This window comes from Lepidochelys kempii, chromosome 1 (assembly GCF_965140265.1).
Source record: "Lepidochelys kempii isolate rLepKem1 chromosome 1, rLepKem1.hap2, whole genome shotgun sequence".
In the NCBI taxonomy this organism is placed as follows: Eukaryota; Metazoa; Chordata; order Testudines; family Cheloniidae; genus Lepidochelys; species Lepidochelys kempii.
Window position 1 is genome coordinate 200,317,745 of NC_133256.1, and position 17,080 is coordinate 200,334,824.

Sequence of the window (17,080 nt, forward strand, 5' to 3'; positions counted from 1 at the left end):
GGCATTTCCTAAGTTTTGGGTGCTTGACTTCATAACTTTAATAATATTTTTAACATAGTTTTATTTATTTGTCATTTGCTCAGTTTTAAAAAAAGCAAACTCATAAAAAAACAGGAAGTCCATCATGTGGCATGATATTGACAAGCACAAGGATCACTGCAAGATAGGAACCTTTAGATTCTCATGTACAGATCTCTGGCCCCTGAGCTAACAGAGTAACTGACAGCAATACTAGGTTACCATCCCCTGAACCAGCACGAGAGGGATACGAGACACATCCTTTGCTAGTGTGTTTCAGAGATATTTCATGACAGCAGAGGAATGGTGAGACTCAGGAATCTTGGGTTCCATTTCTAGTCTCCTTGCATACACAATCCCAGTCTCCCTGCCCCCAGTTCCTTGTCCAATCTGTCTCTCTCTTCCCCAAATCCCTCACTGCCTTTTAGTCCTCCCTCCCCTGGCTCCTCATCCATCTCCGTCTCCCTCTCACCCCTTCCCTCCTCTTTGCTACAGTCTTTGCTCAGTTAGACCTATTTCTCTCCCCTTATGCCAGCTCCTTTTCAGAACTGTCTCCCCTCCTCTCAACCTCTATTTCCTCCCCACATTGGTTTCTAGTCCCAGTCTGTTTATCCAGCCAGTACCAGTCTTCCCCCTCCCTCCAAGCTCTCATCTCATCTCAGTGTTACTCTCAGCCCAGGAGGTTCCCAATCCTGCCCTGTCCCCTTTCCTCATTGGCTCCCAGTCACCCTTCCCCGACCCTAGCTCCCACTCCCAGTCTCCTTGCCTAGCTAGAATTAGTCCCAGTTTCAATCTCCCCCTCGAGCAGTGAGGATGAAATCTTCAGAGAATTTAGCTGTTAAACTCTAAGAAGTCTCTCCTGAGCATATGCAAACCATGATTCTTCAAAGACTTACAATTTGGTCAAATTTGGGTGGATTTTCATGAGGACATAAAAACCACATCCCTGACTCAAAGGTGCCAAATTCCAAGCATGGCATTACACCCCATATTCTTCATAGTAATATTATTATGATATGATTATGGCATAATTATGATATATTTTATGCAAGATAGGTCATGCACGATATCATTGAAAAGGTTATGATTCACTGAATATGATTATCCTATTTGTATGAATGTTTCATTTTGGCATCTGCAGTTAGGAATATTGTCTATGCATCTACTACAAATGTGTTTACATCTGGGGAATGCCCACTAGGAAGACTGTAATCAGTCTAGATGGCTGGCTGGGAACAAGTCAGTGGACCATGAGGGAGAACAACAGATCTTAGAAGAATCTAATCTCTCACTGGGGAGCCTTCCAAGAGAGTCTTCCTGAGGACGCTACAAACAGCCTCTGACTCATGGCTGCTATGACACTACGGGTTCATTTGACCAAGTCACCTGCTACTGGACTCCATCTTGAAATACCAATGTTTTTCCACTGACTGGGTATGGGAACCAAGACAAATGGTTCCTGCCATAGACAAAAGCTATTTAAGGCAGGGGTGTGACATCATCGTGGTTCTTCACTGACTCCCCGCCCAAGATGACTACTGAAAAGACCTGAGGAACAAGGACTGGACTAGGGGAGAAGGGCTGAAAGGAATACCTGGGGTTTTAAGCTGCAAGCAAGTGCAGCTTACCCTCAAGAATCTCTGCAAACTTTCTAAATCAGCAATTAGGGTGAGAATTTGCTACTCATATCCAATCTCTTTAGTATATTACATTTATATTGCGTTTTTGTTTATTTGCTAGCTAATCTGCTTTCCCTTTTTGCTATCCCTTATAATCACTTAAAATCTATCTTTTGTAGTTAATAAACTTGTTTTGTTTTGTCTAAAACTGTCCAGAACAATTCACCTTGACACAGACATCCATCCAACATGGAAAACTTCAGATCAAATGGTTACCATTTGGCAAAGTTCTAAGTAACTGAAAACAGGGGTTTTATAATGGGAGTTTTGGGCAATCTGAAAAATAGGCACCCCTACCAGCCACCCTTATAACTATAACGTATGCATGAAGTATGCCTACAGCAATTTGGGTCACTATATAATAAATAATGCTAACTCAAACTAACAAAGCACTAACATGATAGAGACACAGTTAAAGGAAAAGGTTCAAGGACCATTCACTAGAGGAATGGACTCTGATTGATTTGGCTAGATTCTTCCTTGGTGTAATTCCATAGTCTGTGTGGTTACACCAGTCCTCCTCTGTGGACTAAGAGGTGCCCACATCAGCTCCAGAGCTTTCTCCTCATTCACCATCACAGAGACCAAGATGCTGGCAGTAGCAACATATGAGTCATATGAGTCATCTATCTGCCGCCCCGACCGGGAAAACTGAGAAGTCTGCTGCTTGCCAGGAGCTAGGATTCACGATGTGATGGAGAGACTGCCAACACTCATCATCAAGTGCTCAGATCGCTACCCCTTCCTGCTTCTCCATGTGGGCACCAATGATACTGCCAAGAATGACCTTGAGCGGATCACTGCAGACTACGTGGCTCTGGGAAGAAGGATAAAGGAGTTTGAGGTGCAAGTGGTGTTCTTGTCCATCCTCCCTGTGGAAGGAAAAGGCCTGGGTAGAGACTGTCGAATCGTGGAAGTCAACGAATGGCTACGCTGGTGGTGTCAGAGAGAAGGTTTTGGATTCTTTGACCATGGGATGGTGTTCCAAGAAGGAGGAGTGCTAGGCAGAGACGGGCTCCACCTAACGAAGAGAGGGAAGAGCATCTTCGCAAGCAGGCTGGCTAACCTAGTGAGGAGGGCTTTAAACTATGTTCACCAGGGGAAGGAGACCAAAGCCCTGAGGTAAGTGGGGAAGCGGGATACTGGGAGGAAGAATGAGCAGGAGCGCGCAAGAGGGGAGGGCTCCTGCCTCATACTGAGAAAGAGTGACTATCAGCGAGTTCTCTTAAGTGCCTATACACAAATGCAAGAAGCCTGGGAAACAAGCAGGAAGAACTGGAAGTCCTGGCACAGTCAAGGAATTATGATGTGATTGGAATAACAGAGACTTGGTGGGATAACTCACATGACTGGAGTACTGTCATGGATGGATATAAACTGCTCAGGAAGGACAGGCAGGGCAGAAAAGGTGGGGGAGTTGCATTGTATGTAAGGGAGCAGTATGACTGCTCAGAGCTCAAGTATGAAATTGCAGAAAAACCTGAGTCTCTGGATTAAGTTTAGAAGTGTGAGCAACAAGGGTGATGTCGTGGTGGGAGTCTGCTGTAGACCACCGGACCAGGGGGATGAGGTGGACGAGGCTTTCTTTCGGCAACTCTTGGAAGTTACTAGATCACAGGCCCTGGTTCTCATGGGAGACTTCAATCACCCTGAAATCTGCTGGGAGAGCAATACAGCGGTGCACAGACAATCCAGGGGACAATTTCCTGGTGCAAGTGCTGGAGGAACCAACTAGGGGCAGAGCTCTTCTTGACCTGCTGCTCACAAACTGGGAAGAATTAGTAGGGGAAGCAAAAGTGGAGGGGAACCTGGGAGGCAGTGACCATGAGATGGTCGAGTTCAGGATCCTGACCCAAGGAAGAAAGGAGAGCAGCAGAATACGGACCCTGGACTTCAGAAAAGCAGACTTTGACTCCCTCAGGGAACTGATGGGCAGGATCCCCTGGGAGAATAACATGAGGGGGAAATGAGTCCAGGAGAGCTGGCTGTATTTTAAAGAATCCTTATTGAGGTTACAGGGACAAACCATCCCAATGTGTAGAAAGAATAGTAAATATGGCAGGTGACAAGCTTGGCTTCACAGTGAAATCCTTGCTGATCTTAAACACAAAAAAGAAGCTTACAAGAAATGGAAGATTGGACAAATGGCCAGGAAAGAGTATAAAAATATTGCTCGGGCATGCAGGAGTGAAATCAGGAAGGCCAAATCACACTTGGAGTTGCAGCTAGCGAGAGATGTTAAGAGTAACAAGAAGGGTTTCTTCAGGTATGTTAGCAACAAGAAGAAAGTCAAGGAAAGTGTGGGCCACTTACTGAATGACAGAGGCAACCTAGTGACAGAGGATGTGGAAAAAGCTAATGTACTCAATGCGTTTTTTGCCGCTGTCTTCACGAACAAGGTCAGCTCCCAGACTACTGCACTGGGCAGCACAGCATGGGGAGGAGGTGACCAGCCCTCTGTGGAGAAAGAAGTGGTTCGGGACTATTTAGAAAAGCTGGATGAGCACAAGTCCATGGGGCCGGATGCGCTGCATCCGAGAGTGCTAAAGGAGTTGGCGGATGTGATTACAGAGCCATTGACCATTATCTTTGAAAACTCATGGCAATCGGGGGAAGTCCCCGACGACTGGAAAAAGGCTAATGTAGTGCCCATCTTTAAAAAAGGGAAGAAGGAGGATCCTGGGAACTACAGGCCTGTCAGCCTCGCCTCAGTCCCTGGAAAAATCATGGAGCAGGTCCTCAAAGAATCAATCCTGAAGCACTTAGAGGAGAGGAAAGTGATCAGGAACAGTCACCATGGATTCACCAAGGGCAAGTCATGCCTGACTAATCTAATTGCCTTCTATGACGAGATAACTGGCTCTATGGATGAGGGGAAAGCAGTGGACGTGTTGTTCCTTGACTTTAGCAAAGCTTTTGACACAGTCTCCCATAGTATTCTTGCCAGCAAGTTAAAGAAGTATGGGCTGGATGAATGGACTATAAGGTGGACAGAAAGTTGGCTAGATTGTCGGGCTCAATGGATAGTGATTACTGGCTCCATGTCTAGTTGGCAGCCGGTATCAAGTGGAGTGCCCCAAGGGTCGGTCCTCGGCCGGTTTTGTTCAATATCTTCATAAATGATCTGGAGGATGGTGTGGACTGCACCCTCAGCAAGTTTGCAGATGACACTAAACTGGAAGGAGAGGTAGATACTCTGGAGGGTAGGGATAGGATACAGAGGGACCTAGACAAGTGAGAGGATTGGGCCAAAAGAAATCTGAGGAGGTTCAACAAGGACAAGTGCAGAGTCCTGTACTTAGGAAGGAAGAATCCCATGCACCACTACAGACTAGGAACTGAATGACTAGACAGCAGTTCTGCACAAAAGGCCCTAGGGGTTACAGTGGATGAGAAGCTGGACATGAGTCAACAGTGTGCCCTTGTTGCCAAGAAGACCAATGGCATTTTGGGATGTATAAGTAGGGGCATTGCCAGCAGATCGAGGGATGCAATCATTCCCCTCTATTCAACATTGGTGAGGCCTCATCTGGAGTACTGTGTCCAGTTTTGGGCCCCACACTACAAGAAGGATGTGGAAAAATTGGAAAACGTCCAGCGGAGGGCAAAGAAAATGATTAGGGGACTGGAACACATGACTTATGAGGAGAGGCTGAGGGAACTGGGATTGTTTAGTCTGCGGAAGAGAAGAATGAGGGGGGATTTGATAGCTGCTTTCAACTATCTGAATGGGGGTTCCAAAGAGGATGGATCTAGACTGTTCTCAGTGGTAGCAGATGACAAAACAAGGAGTAAAGATCTTAAGTTGCAGTGGGAGAGGTTTAGGTTGGATATTAGGAAAAACTTTTTCACTAGTAGAGTGGTGCAGCACTGGAATGGGTTACCTAGGGAGGTGGTGGAATCTCCTTCCTTAGAAGTTTTTAAGGTCAGGCTTGACAAAGCCCTGGCTGGGATGATTTAGTTGGGGATTGGTCCTGTTTTGAGCAGGGAGTTGGACTAGATGATCTCCTGAGGTCCCTTCCATCTCTGATATTCGATGATTCTATGATGATTCTATGAAGAAAGAGAGTATTTGACTTTAAAGGAGAGAGAAAACTGTTAAACCACCACCACAAAAACAGAGCGGAGAGGTGGTCTCTGTCCCCATGAATTTTGGTGTGCATAATGACTTCAGTCATTTTACTTCAAGGGGAAAAATATGTCATCCTCATCACCACTGAATAACCTGAGAGCCCAACAGACCTGTTCCCTAATTAGAGAAAAGGCTAAGCTAACTTGATTCCTACCTGATAAATCCTACGTGGCTTTTCTTGCATATCCACCTGAATGAATTTGAGTAGGGCACAGCATGTCCTGCTTGACTAAAATTCCTGCTACAGCAGCCCCTCTGTTCCTCCACAAACACAAAGACTAATTCACTGTACGGGAGGGAGAAAAAACCCGTTCATCTAGTCATGTTCATAAAAAAGTCTTACCCTGAGCATACACCCAAAACTGCACCACTGCTGCTAATGTATATATTACAAACATATACAGGTCTGGGATTTACAGTCAACAAACAGCAATACAAACAACCACTGGGGAATGTATAAACACTTGGAGGAGCATAAATGCTCAGCCTGGCTGCACCACACACAGGGTGTTTATTTATCTCAGTTGCATACGATCAATGGGAGAAGACATTCAAAACAACTTTTTAAACAAAGTGTCACTTTGTGCTAGTTTATGCCAGTGGGGCTTCTTCCAACTATTTGTGTCATAATAAGATGTGTATGTGTTAAGATATTTTTCTTCTTCTTTTACTCCTGTCATGGCAACTGGGTATGAGAGAACAGAAGAGGAAAAAGGCTGCTAGTGTAATCCAGTTACTGATCTAACATTCACAATCTCCCCAGCCCAAAAGGAAGTGTTGTATGTTCTTACCCCGAATGCACGTTAGTAACATACAATTGCCAGTCTGAGCACCTACAGTTTTTTATTCATTAATCCCCTATCGCAGCCCGATCCCATGTGGGCCACTGAGCACACACAGTTCCTGCCGAGGTGAATGACAGTTGAGGGTGCTTTGCACCTCTGAATAAATACACTCTCAAGGAGATCCAAAAGCACTTTTACAATGCTGACATTCTGCTACTGAGACTTAAAAGATCCCAGCTCAGACCAGAACCTACTTCTCAAACCACAGGAGGCCCAGGATTCTTCGTTTATGCTTCCTTAACTATTTCTAACCCCTTAAGCCAGTACCAAGCTAACTAAGTTTTATTCCTCTTAAATTTCTTTGGAAGGATTTACCTAATCTGTTTGTGTGTTTTTATTGTGAATTTACGATAACTTCCTTCAAATTTGCAGTAATGCCACTTAACACTCATAATTGCCCACAATACATTGCACTTACATACTTCATTTCATCCAAGGATATCAAAGTGCTTGAGAATCAATGAGTTAAGTCTCCTGTATCCCCATTCCCTCCTCCCTTCCCATGAGGTCAGTCAGAATCACTATCCCTATTCTACAGATGGGGAAACTGAGGTAAAGAGAGAGGACGTGACTTGTCCAAGATCACAAAAAGGCTCCATGTCAGAGCTGGGAATAAAACACAAGTCTCCTGGCTTCTAGTCCCCTACCTGAGTCAGAAGAGCAACCTTCTGAACTAGTGGAATGCAACAGATGTCATGATCGTGTCTCAAGATGGTTTAGATTTTAGAATGTAATGAGCAGACGTGGCAGTACATGGATTATACTAATGGTGTCAAAGTACACAGCAACTCTTAGAGGTGGTGAAGACCACTCATAATATAACAAAACCTTTAACTATTTTCTTTATAAGAATCAAAGACTAATTTGTAAAGATCTGAGTGAAAGCTAGGGATACAGCTAAAACATAACCCTACCTTTCAAACTCCCTCCCTTCCCATACAGCATATACAGCCAATTAACAATGGAAACGTAAACAGATAATCCAGTATAAATGGCCACCATTCTTCCTAGAGTACAGCACCCAAGTGAGCATCTGCCTCCTCTGAAGCTGCATGATGCCAATGGCTTCACAAGAGCAAATTCGGATTTTTTTTTCTCTTGTGGTTGACTACACACACTCTTCCATTGTGTCTCATCAAAGAGCTGACGAGGGAGGAGTGGAATGCATACAGTCTCCAACGCTTGGGAAAATCCAGCTGCTTGTAAATCTATGCGAAGGTTAAACCTTTCTGACATGCTAAATATAGGATTCAAAGACAGTAGTGAACCGAGACGGCTGCTTCCTGACCAGCTCGACTTTACTTGAAGAGCCTCCAGCACTTATGATATCTACCCCAGGCGCCCAGTTAGCACATCAGCATTAGATTTTCTATTCACCAATGATTGGAATATGTTTAATTGCTATAGAAACCCAATGTCACCAGATTAAGCATTTGCTAAATACCATGGGAAAATCCATCCAGAATTAGGAGGGTGTTTTTTGGCAGGGGAGTTTGCCCACACGTAGATGCTGAAATCCAAATTTGAAGGGCCACTGTGTTACAGACCAAGTGTCTCAGTTTAATCATTCATAAAGATGCAAGCTAATTCCTTACCTAACTTCTATGCTAGGCTGGCTGCTTTGTCTCATGCAAACAGTGTGTACACAATTCCGTCAATGTCATTACCAATATTTATGCTTGACAGCCATAATATTGCTGTTCTCCGTGTATCAATATGCTTAACATTACATAACTCCTAGTGGGAATTGTATCTCTAAAGTACAGTAATATAAATACTATTGAAAAGAAAGTCATTGTGTGTGAAGTTGCTATAATTGCTCATTTAATGCAGGTAATACAAAAACCACCTGAAGCAAGAGGCCAACCAGGAACCCAAACAAGCGATCTGGTGACCATGATATGAAGTCAATTCTGATAGCTTCTTGGACTAGGAAGAAAATTTGTTTCCATCTCTGAAAAGCATTTGCTATCTGCACAGGATGCTGAGTGCACCTATCTAGCTCTGGACAACTAGCGGGCCTCCTGGGGCAACAATTAGTATCACATCAGATCACAGTAACCATGCATCTATAGCATACTGACAAGTTCAGTGGATTCATTTCACACCCACCAAACATAGATTTGCTTGCACAGATGAGTTATGCAGGATGGAAGTAAACATTCCTGGTTACTAGAATCCTCCCACCAGTTGTAGTCTATTTTGGGTTGGCTAGAAAAAGTCATTGCATTTTGGTTGGTTTTGCTTTGCAGCAGTCTTTTTCAGGACCATTTTACAATTTAAACATTAGAATAGTGGAAAAATAGTTTAATTCACTTAGTGCCAACCGACTTATATAGTTAAAGCACTCCCAAGTACATGGTTCTTCTGGGGGGGTGGGGTGTGTGTTAAGGGATATCACTCAGCAAAAGTCAAAAGTGACATAGGACGGGCACGTAAGTACCAAAGCTGCAGCTAACAAATGAAACAATGGGAGAACACATGTAGTCAGCCTGCGGAATTCACTTTCTCAAACTCACAAGGCCAAAATGAGGCTTGGTGCAAGTAGGTATGACTCTACTGCAGCAGCACCTAGATATTACAGTGGCCAGTGTTCTATAAGGGACTGAGTTTAGTCCCACTGAAGTCCATGAGTCTCTTTCCATTATCTTCAGTGGGCCCTGAATACTTAAAATAATGGAATAATGAAAGCTTATGCTTCAGGCCATTTGTTCATTGCTCCTGGGGTCAGGAAGGAATTCTTCCCTTCATATACAGTATTTGCACAAGTGGGTGAGTGCAGTAAGCGCTTTTTCACTTCAACATCAAGCATAGGCCTCTTTTGGAGTCAGGATACAAAACCTGATGTAACACTGGTCTAATATGGTATAGTGATTCTTATGCTCCTAAGGTTAGAACAGCAGTTTTCATGGAGGAAATGCACATGTGAGTGAGAAACGAATAGAATGCATACATGTAAATGTAAACCCAGCCACTCGTCAGCAGACCCTTCTCTTTTCATGTGAAGATTGTTTCCTTAAGATAGTAATAGTTCTTTTGAGTGATGTTCACTAGCTATCAAGAAGGTAACACACATTCTTTTTCAAATATTGGTTTCTGCTACAAATTACTGATGTTACTTCCTGTCCTGAATGTATTTGATAATCTGTCAGTATTCCCAATAAGCAGCCATTTACAATAGTTAATTTCAAGCATAACTTCCTGTGTATTGTTGCCTACTAAATTCAAATGCTGAATTTATTATAATCTAGTAATTTTTTGTTTTAATGATTCCAGAATATCTTCAAGGCATTTCCCAAAACATGACAGAAACAAGTACTCTCCACTCTGGGTGTGCCATTTCCTAGACAAACAGTAAAAAATAATTCCTATTCCCCACATGCCAGCAGTAAAATGTATTCAGATAAAAGATATGGAGTAGAAATTAATCATCAAGCACCACAAAATGGACAAATTGGACCAACAATAAATTCTGAGAACCAGCGAAGAGCTTACTGGTCCATAAAAAATTCTGCTTTACCCAAAATGTGTAACTAGCATATGATTGCAGACTAAGAAGGGCAGCGTGGAGTAAGATCCCTTGTTAAGACTTGCCTGAAGAATGTCTACTTGTGGATAGGTTACTTAATTAAATTCATTGTGAGTGCTCATCTGATAATCTCCTAACACAAATTTATCTTTGTTGATCATATATTATGTTCCCTCTACCTCCCAAGACTCATTATCGGCATTCTGAGTGCAAGTGCTCCAAAGATGGTCCTCTTTGTTAGATTAGGGCAGACTTCCTTAATATTTTCAGCCTTCTTGATTACACATCTCTCCCCATCAAGTGGCAGCCACTTGGACTCCAACTCTCCAACGAAAATTTGCCTGACAAGACTGCCTGACATGTGACACCTGCTACAATACCGCTCTCTACTGTGTTTGTCCAAGTCACTTCACTCAAAGTCTAACAATGACTGTCCAACCAGGCAGTATGAAAAACAAAAAATCTGCCTTGCTGTGAGAGAAGACATTACCTTTCCAGAACCACCATCATCAGGGCTCTTTCCTTCCTTCTTTATTTTTTAATGGAGACGAAACCCCCCTGTCATCTCACCTACTCCTCTCTTAATAAGGAACGACTGCCGTGACTACCCCCATCTAGAAGCGCCATTCACCACCAGCACCTCTGCTCTCCTCATGTGCTTAAAGAACAACTGATTAGCTCTTTGCATAATTAACCTGATTAGCACTGTGCATAATCAAACTGATTAGCACTTTGCATAATTAAAAAGAAATAATAATAATAATAATAACAATAATAAGCACTAGGTAATATCAAAAGCCGTTAGTCCCACAGCCGTCTTGTTAGTGCCAGGATTAGTTTAATGCAGCATATTTTATTCCTTATATATATAAAAATATTATATGTATAAAAATAAAACTTCAAACTCCTGAGAATTAAAAGTGGAAATATTCTCAATTATTTTCAGAACACTGAGAAAAATATTGATTATTCCACAACTGTCCATTACAGGGTTTCTTGCATCTTTTTCTGAAGTACCTGATCGTATCCATTGTTGGAGGATACTTGAATAGATGAACCATTGGTTTGATTCGGTATAGTATCTCTCTTACATTCCTATGTTTACCAAGTCTGTATATCTAGCTTTCTACCTTAGGTAGTTATATGGTCTCCATTATCATAGTATCTGAGTACCTCACAATCTTTACTGTTTTTGCCTTCACAACATTGCTGTGAGGTAGGAAAGTGCTATTATCCCATTTCTGCAGATGGGGAACTGCGGCACAGAGTGGCTAAATGACTTACCGAAGGTCACACAGGAAGTCTGTGGTGAAGCCAGGTCTTCCAAGTCCCAAGCTAGTACCCCAACCACTGGACAATCCTTCTTTTCCCATTGGACCATTCTTATTTCCTGTATGGACTGGTTACCTAAGTAATTTACCTCACACAAACATGTTCTGGGGAGAAAGGAAAGCAGGACCCTGAGTGCACCATGTGAAATAGCTTCTGTTTCTGTTCCAGTTCAAATCCTCTGATTTTCACTGTTAAATTTTCACTGGTTTGGTTCAAAACTGTGTGAAACCATGAACTTTTCCATGGTTTCTGCCTAAATCTTAAAGGGGCCCAAATCTCCCACGATACACAATGCTAGATGCCCTAGAACATTTACAAAAGTATCCCCATAGTTCTAGTACTGGGACTTTCCCTCATGAAATAAATTAAGGGAAAACTATGAGAGAAGGGAGCGATAAAAGGGAACCTTATAGTAATTAAATAAAAATATATTACCCAGCCATGGAGGCCTTTCTATTACCATAAGAAAAGGAACCCAAATGAACAGTGAATGAGTGGTCCCCAGAGCCAGTCACCCATTTCTAAAGTTGTTTAGTTTCAGAAGAAAAGTGTTGTTGCAGAGATTATTCAAGTCCAAATGTTCCTGGGGAAGGTAGTTCCAGTAATTCTGGGAAGGAAGCCAATCCCTTTGGCTTTATATGTAAATATTTGAAAAACATTATTTTTATATACATATATTTTATAACATATACATATATGTCTCTACACTTCCAGCCTTGCAAAACTGCTATGAAAAAATGTACCACTTCAGGCACAAATATCTACTCACCAGAACCATGATAACTGACAAAAATTTAAAAAAATAACGCCCTCCCACCTGTTAAGTTAGGTGCCTTAGACACAAAGGCCCCAACCCTAAAAGCTGTTCTGCTCCTTGGGTTTCAAGGATACACAGGTCAGAGGAAGCTACAGAAACCTCTAAAAATGATGAGAAGTAGCCTTCTAGTCCTAATAAAGGCAGGAACATAAGGTCCATTACTTCAGAACTTTATAGGTCTAAACAAACTTTGTGTGTTCTATCCACAAGCTGGTAATCTCCCACTTTCAATGGTATAAAGTTCCCACTTCCTAGGATTTTAGGACACTGAGATATAAGAACTTAAAAACTAACTTTTTTTATCTACAGAAAAATCACTGGCCCAGGACTGAATCTTGCGCATCCCACAAAAAGTGGTAATTTAGTGGGAAATTCTACATTTGAGGGAGAGAAGAGAAACATTTCTGTGGGAGGCTGATTTTAATTAATTAATTAAATGGTGGACACTTGAAGGTGCTTGGGAGTTGGGACACTGGAATAAATCCTGGGTAGATAGACAGATTGGGGGGAGAGTGCAGGAGAGGCAGTCAAAAGTGGATGATAAATAAATTAATCCATGCCTCTGCAATTTATCACGTGGCTATCACCTGCACATATGTGGTATACAGAAACATACACTAATAATCATATTTATTCCCCCACTCTCCCCACGTACATACACACTTAAATTATTTCATACATATATACATAGAGAGCTTGGTGAAATTCTTGGACAAATAGTTTATTAGAAGAAAAATGCAGTTTCAGTCTAACTAAAACTATTAGTGAATTTGAGATTAATATTTTTAGCCATTCACAAAATGGCCAGAAGAGAAGGAAGTGGCATCGCTGCTCACCTGCCTTTATAAGCTTTAGCTCAGTGTTTTGGTCACTCATCTGGGATGTGCAAGATGCAGGTTCAAATCACAGCAGTGGAATTGAACTGAAACAGACTTTCTAAATTCACCAAAAATTCCAACAAATTTCAGATTCGGTTTGACCTGAACCACTTATTTTTTCAGAACTGCCACTGATCTGAAACATCACTTATTCACCCAGCTCTCTGTATACCCACATACAGATACACACACACACGCATATGTATATTTTAATCTGTACCCACATATATATATCCTACGTGGAGGAGATACAAATATTTCCCAAATATATTATATATAATGCTATTTCTGTTAAATATTTATACCACTGCCACATGTAGGGGTATTTGTGTTTTAACATATACACACATAAAATGTGTAAGTTTGTGCATATGTGTAATCTCTCTGTCTCTCTCTCTCTCACACACACACACTCACAAATACACATACACACACTCACAAATGGAAAGACCAAGAGTAGAGCAGACCTTTTACAAAATATTTTAATAGTTATTTTAGAAATCTTCACCCAAAGTTTGAGGGTTTCTTTTCTTGCTATCTTACATTTTCTCCGGCAAAATACACCTGCTTTCTTTTCTTTTCTTCCCCCCAAACTAAATATTTCTTCCATCTAATGACTCTCTTTATTAGACAGCATCTAATTTGCATACATTTACATACAATTTAACTGCTAGCTTGTGAGAACAAAGAAATGGTTCTGTATTATACTGAAGGACAATACTCAGAAAAGGAAGGTATAAAAACCAGCTAGCTCAGTGGCTGTGTATTTTCTTTGTTTCAGAAATATCAGGATTTTTAAACACACCACTTAAAGGGTGAAAAAGATTATTTCATCAAACAATGAAAAAAGATACAGCGCAGCTCCATTTTAACACATTTTCTCTCTGGTCTGGTTAATGGGATTTAAGGGTCCAAGGGTCCACTGTTTCCTTTACAGAATCTGATGGATTTATTTCTGTCACATATTTTAGTTCATATTTTATTGTTATAACAATCTACATTGAAGCTCAGCTCCAATGCTAATTCAATACCACCTTTTCCTGGTCAGACTGGGATATGACCGAATGATCTTTGATAGGCATCAAATACTCTGCCCTCAATGCCCACCACTAATGGATTTTATAGAAAGGCTGCCAGGACTTTACCCTATGGCAACAAGTATAGAGATAATGGAAACTTACCATGTAGCTGACTGGGAATCAACAGGAAGGGAAGCAGGGCTGAGCTCCACTTGTGAGAACAGGGAGGGACTGTGGTCAGAGTAAATGCAGGAGGTAAAGGAGAAGTCAAGCCCTCTAGTTCCCTAGAAGAAGAGGAGGAAAGAATTTTAAGACCTCATATAAGGGAAAGTCTTTAGAGAAAGAAGGCAGGTGTCCATACCCCACCCAAACAAAGTATACACCATCAAAAGCCTTCCCTCCAAATCTTCACAATGGAAATTCCAGTTACACTGATTGGTTCAATTTTAAATCACTCTGGCCTCTCCGGCCTTTGACCTCTTCTCTTTGCTCAAAGGTGAAATTCTAGAATTTTACATTTTAAAAAGAGCATGGCATGTGGTCACTGAATAAGAAAAAATTCTCTAGTCATTTTGGGGCAAGTGAATGACCACAGGGGCCTGATCCCACAGAAATGTGCTACCAGGTGTAGCACTTTCTAGTGTGAGCAGATCCATTAAAGGCAATGGGATGGGAATACTCATGCTCAAGAACATTATGCCCAGAAGTAATTTTTTCCAAATCAGGCCCAAGATTTGAAATCCTCATTGATCATTTGGGCTGCTCTGTTTCTCCTAGAGTACAGAAGCTTTACCCGATTAACATGACGAAAGGGGATCACTCCCTAGTCAGACCCTGCATAGGTGTATGGTGCAGGTACTAACAACAAGGCAGGTCTGAGGACTGAAGGCCCAAATCAGGATCTCAGAGAGCGTACAGGAATTCTTTTTGTTCTGACTATCCCTTGCTGTGCCTCACTGGAGCTCTCGGCACATTACAAAATATTTACAAATATAAACTTTTAATTAGTGCTCGTTGCAATTTTTCAAAATTTTGAAAAATCTGATTTTTAAAAGAATTCAAATGGGGGTAATTCCCCCCCCCACAGCTATTTTTAATATATTTTTCAATCAGCTCTGCTTGAGAAAACATGTGAGCCTTGCAGTGTGTCCTGAAGTTTACCAAAAGCTGAAGTTTGCCAGATGCTGGGAATGGGCAACAGGGAATGGATCACTTGATGATTACCTGTTCTGTTCATTCCCTCTGGGGCACCTGGCATTGTCCACTGTCGGAAGACAGGATACTGGGCTAGACGGACCTTTGGTCTGACCCAGTGTGGCCATTCTTATGTTCTTAAAACCTGATTGTGGCAGAGCAAGGAAAGAAGGATGTTCCAGAGCTAAGGATCCCTTATAGTTATATCCCTTAAGGACCATATCTGCAGTCCCCTATTGTTAAAACCTTTGGTTTGTTAGTTTGAGTGTCTTGGAGGGTTGTGGCTGCCATGGTATCACCCAGGAAGAAAGGATCCTATGAGGTAGTTGGGATCCAAGTCATTTAGGGTTTTATAGGTCAAAGTCAACTCCTTAAATTTCAACTGAAAATCAGATGACAGGCCATACAGCTCATGCAGAAGAAATGCAATATGCTTTTGATGAGACATTCCACTTAAAAGGCGCACTACCACAATTGCCACGTAACACCTTGAATTAGCCTCACGTAACGGCAATATAGTAATCCCATCTTGAGGTGATAAAAGGCAAGTCCCAAAATGAAAGGACGCAACCCTCTTGCCAAGAGCAAATGATAAAAATCACAATTAGCAACCACTACTACCTGAATATCCAGAATCACCTGAAAACCCAGCAAACCCAGCTCGGGAAATGCACTTAGAAACAAACAGCAGGAAAATGTCAGATATTGTACAGTTATAATACTGAGTACTTGCTTTGGCTAGTTCCCCTACTCTCTATGCATTACCTCTTGCTTGGAGCGAGTGTCAGCTAGCTAGCCCTCTTACACACCACCATCTCTGTTGAACACTGAGCAAGTCACCCCACAACGCAGGTAAAAGTGAAAGGGATGGGAAAACAACACTGGATATCAACTGCATCCTGAAAACAATACAATCCAAACCGCCTCACTAATCCTTTTATTTGCCCCATATACATGTAAAACAATAGGGATGACAAAATAAAAACCCACAAACCTTCCATGAGAGTGCCCTCAAGGAAGATAAGTAATCATCCAACATTACCCCCTGGGATCTCTCAGGAAAAAAAAACAACAACAGTCTCTCTCATGAGCTACCTCACCAACACAGCGGCCACAGATGAATCACCATCAGTGCTACAGAAGGCAGCTGACAGAGCTAAAAGAATCAATATGTACACCTCATCTTCATCTATTTTCAGCAGAAGATCAACAACCAACATGACCAAAGTCACTGCTATACTACTTTCACAACTAAATCAGTTCTAACGGGGTCAAAAAGACCAGAGGACTCTAGATACTTTACAGTACCACTGAAGTTGTTTCACCATAATTTCCTAAATAATCTCCCTTCAAGGGACTGGAGCAGATGACCTATTAAGGTCCCTTCCAGTCCTACATTTCTATGATTTCTATGATTCAAAGGTAGTTTGGATACCTTGTTTGGGAAGCAACATTAATTCTGCATTTCTTGGGTTACTAGCACTCGAAGGGGTCTTTTTTGTTTTATGCTCTAACATTTGACGGTAATATGCCTTAAAACCAATGATACGGGCCTGAAACTTTAACTTCACTTTAACAATGATTTTTGCATGTTTAAAAGGTTAAAATCATGTTTGGTTCATTAGAATTATTTTTTA

At 41.8% G+C, this 17,080-nt stretch overlaps 1 protein-coding gene across 13 annotated transcripts in view; it reads right to left on the reverse strand.

Moving 5' to 3' along the window:
• Positions 1–17,080, reverse strand: part of ZBTB20 (zinc finger and BTB domain containing 20) — a 663,010-nt gene that overhangs the window by 494,450 nt on the left and 151,480 nt on the right. For 12 of the 13 annotated variants that reach the window (XM_073308827.1, XM_073308823.1, XM_073308794.1 and 9 more), the window contains one exon: positions 14,412–14,533. The exons of the other annotated variant lie outside the window; for it this stretch is intronic. The gene's annotated coding sequence lies outside the window, so the exon portion shown is untranslated. The remainder of the gene's footprint in view (positions 1–14,411; positions 14,534–17,080) is intronic. 13 annotated transcript variants of the gene reach the window in all.